The 4,009-nt window shown below is 29.8% G+C and overlaps 1 long non-coding RNA gene across 1 annotated transcript; it reads left to right on the forward strand.

Annotated features, from left to right (window-relative positions):
* The first annotated feature begins 786 nt into the window (after positions 1-786).
* On the forward strand, positions 787-4,009 carry LOC134695176 (uncharacterized). Its single transcript, XR_010102721.1, has 3 exons — positions 787-865; positions 2,450-2,549; positions 3,780-4,009. It is a non-coding gene; the product is annotated as an uncharacterized LOC134695176 (long non-coding RNA).

Here is a 4,009-nt window from a genome sequence, read left to right on the forward strand (position 1 = left end):
TATTTAGGTTAAAATGATATATTGCTGATAAGGTATGAGACATTTATAATTTCAAAATTAAAATCGTCCTTTTTATCATTAGGGGCCGAATTTGCCCGAGTTGTTTAAGGAGTTACTACTGTGATCACTAGCCGATCAACATTGCTGTTGGGAGTTCGAACCCCGCTGGTGCGGGTGCACTCGACCTAATTCCTAATTGACTAGGATTGTCAATTTGCCTATCGAAGGTCGGTTGTTTTTACGGGCACTCCGGCTTCTTCCACCAATAAAAAAACTGGTCGCAACGAAATAGTCAAAAAGTGGTGTTTGGCGTGGCGTTGTTAAAACACCAAAATAAAAAAAAACAATATTTGTGATAATAGATTCATGTTCTGAGATGATCGCTTAATTCAGGGTATAAGTATGTATGAGAGCATGTGACACACATACACACACCAATAGATGTAATAAAGTCGTTGTCTTGTGGACGATCAACATATATTCTTTCAACTAAAAAATGTAGATAACAATTAGTAACCTTTAATTAATAAACATAGACAATGATACAAGTTCATTTTTTTGCGAATGCTTGAAATTAATTTTGATAAAACAATTTTCATATCAGATTTTAATGAAGGACACATTTATTGGATGGAATATATAACTGGTGATTTGATGTCTTCAGATGTTAAAGTAACTGCCGTATCACAAGTTTTCATGACGAATACTGCCAATACAAATAGAGACATACATGCATATCATAACATAATATACTGTTCAAATGGCAATCAAATACTAAAGGTCACAGTATCATCAACAGTTACAGCGAATATCACATACACAGACAAAGAACAAATTTATGGTGTATTTATTTACAGTGAAACAAGTTAGTATGTTATTCAGCATTTTCTTTTCTTTTAACACTTGAATGTGTTTTTAACGCAATGGATTGCTATTTAATTATATAATTGGTACGTACTATTTGCTCCGAAATACTTTAAACATATATTTTACAGTTGATTTCATATGTAATATCATCTGCAATAGAACGATTTTTATATAAAAACATGATTAGATACATTGTAGATTAAGATATAAGTTTTTAATTTTGAGGATTTTTATAATGCAAACAAGCAGTTGTCTTTACATACTTCATTATTTGATTTGTCTAACGTGTTAATAGTGTTGTGTGAACACACTTATATACATATGTAACTTTCTATTTTCTGAGAATGTTGGAACTGCTTGATGTTACCGCTTCCTAGCATATGAGTATAATCAACATCTAGATAATGCTTTGACATATATAATTTAATTTGCTTCAATTACAACTAATCCAGAAAATTCAATTGAAGATTCAAGTTTGTCTTCGCATGATACCTATTATTGGAATTAGCAGTTCTTTATAATATCAAATTAATATTAAAATAGCATCCCTGAAAAGTTGTATATTTATAACATGTTTGAAACTGTATTATTCCCTCGTCAGTTTTGCCGTTCATAAATGTCACAATCGTTTTGTATATACACAAAATTACATAGTTAGACGTTAAATAATGGATATTTGTTTAAAGATTCATTCACATTTAGAAAATTTAGAAAATACTTATTTTCAATACTGTAAATGCAGAAATTATTGCTGTGTTTGTCGTTATTATTGCAATAATTTAAAGTCTAAAGAGACAAAATCGCAATAATAATTGATCGCAATAATTTCTGAATTTACAGTATATGTAAATCATGTAAATGTATTACATTAATGTTCGCATTGCTTTTAATTTTGAAAGTTTATCTGTGTTTAAAGATATGGTTTTAGTTAAGGTAGGTATGGAAAATACAATTTTAAGGTGATACCTAACACTACAGAGAGATACATGTAACTCTGTAAAATCTTCTAAACGTTTTAATTACGTTGTGTTGTTAAGGGAATATTAAGCTTTTCGATGATCAAAATAAGTGTTTGTCAAACTGCTATATAACAAGTGTAATTTTTCTGATAAAACGGTTGGTTAAAATTTTTTGAATTTTAATATTTTTGTAAAAGGGTCAAAGTAAATACTTTGTCAAAATTTTAAGAAAATTAAACGAGCCAAATTAATTATAGTTAACGTGTTGGGTACCACCTTAAGTCCAGTCACAGAAAATTGTGAGTATGATTTCTGTCTATTTATTAAAAAAGGATAATTATTTTTTCCATTTTTTTTTTATTTTCAAAAATCTTTATCAAATCTATTATTGCATCCTGGAAATTAGTTCTTCATGTAACTACATCACTTAAAAGTAATGATTACATAATTCATGATCATATAAGATATGATCTTGTCATGCATATTAAATAACCAATCTAAATTGATGCAGTAAACATTCGTTTTTTCGAAAATAAATTGCATATAAGTTAACAATGAAACGAAGAAAAAAAAAAGTAAACATCTTTTATTTTAGCAATCTTATGTGTTTAAATATATTGTAGTTTTCAATGAACAGAAAATGCAGATTACGAATGCAGTATGCCTGGGTGAAATCGACAAAACAGAAACACGATAATTATAACTGTATTTTTATCTAACACTGTAAGTAGTATGCTTTACATGTGTGCATACATCAATACATACACTTTAAGAATTGTTATATTAATTTCTAAGTTCCCAGAATCTGGAAACGCCGTATTTTGTACTGACATTAATTGAAAAGACAGAACATAATTTAAGTAGTACCTACCATACGGTATGGGTTTCATATTGTTGAAGTCCATACATTAAGTTACAATTGCTGTCATCCACGTTATTTAAACTTTGGTGGAAAGTTGTCTTATTTGCAATTATACCACATCTCCTTATTTTCGTATCAACTATAGCTGACCATGGTTTGTAATTTATTTAATAAGTCTGATTGTGTAGTAGGTTATATTGGTATAATCTGTATGTTTCTCCACAAATGCTCAGCCTGTTTCGAATATTGCCTCGAGGACATGATCAGACGTGACCTTCAAATATAGTCTTTCCTGGTCTACACTGGTTTTGTTCTAACTAAGCGCATTTATATATTGAGTTTTCAAAATTTTGCCAAGTTCTTTCAATTGGTAGTTTGGTTTATTTCTGTAAGGTTCAGTCATTCAGAATACAAAAGAAGTTCATTCAGACAAATTAATTCAGATAATACCTTTTGAACATGTCTGTGACTTTTTAAAATCAGCTTGGATTTTAATAGCAACTGACAGCTTTCTCAATTTTATGTATTGCACCAAATTACCAACTATTCTTGCATTTTGTAAGATTATTATCTAATGTCATCAGGGTAGATACGAGTTACCAATGATTCTTCTTTTTGTGATTTTTTTTTGTCATTATGAGCACAAACAAGTAATTTAATCCTATTTTATAATATCAAGAACTCTATACTTTTTACAGCGGTGTTTTTATTTTCAAGTTTATTTCCGCAAAAGTAGATACTCGCAAATTCATATACAAGTTACACAGAAATAAGAAGAAGTGGTGTGAGAGCCAAGTCACAATGTGTAAAAAGTAAACCATTGTCGTTCAAAGTATGGCTCAAACACAATAAAAAAAATACTTTTCATGTGCCCCTATGTATATACATTTAGTACTCATACTATTAGGATTTAGGGTAAATACGTCTTTGCAAGTGACAAATCTACGACAGATCCATTCAACGACTCAGAAGTGAAAGGTGATGTATGGCTGAAAACACACATTACAATATATTCATACATACACTAAATATCACAACAACATTGTTAAATCTACAAATTCGTTAGAGTAAACAAAAGTTTCTTTTTCCAGGATATCGAGACAATATTGCTTGTACTGTGTCCAGAGCTATCGACAACTCTGCCACCTAGACTGAACCAAAAATTAAACCTCGAGTGGCTTTATCCAGTCAATTAAATCTTAGGATCGTTTTTCATATATTGAATATGAGCGTTACCAATCCTGTATAAGTCCAACTAAGATGATCAGACTACTAATATACCAATGTATTTTCATGTCAATATTATTCTTAGACTTTTGAA

The sequence above is a fragment of the Mytilus trossulus genome, chromosome 13 (assembly GCF_036588685.1).
Source record: "Mytilus trossulus isolate FHL-02 chromosome 13, PNRI_Mtr1.1.1.hap1, whole genome shotgun sequence".
In the NCBI taxonomy this organism is placed as follows: domain Eukaryota; kingdom Metazoa; phylum Mollusca; class Bivalvia; order Mytilida; family Mytilidae; genus Mytilus; species Mytilus trossulus.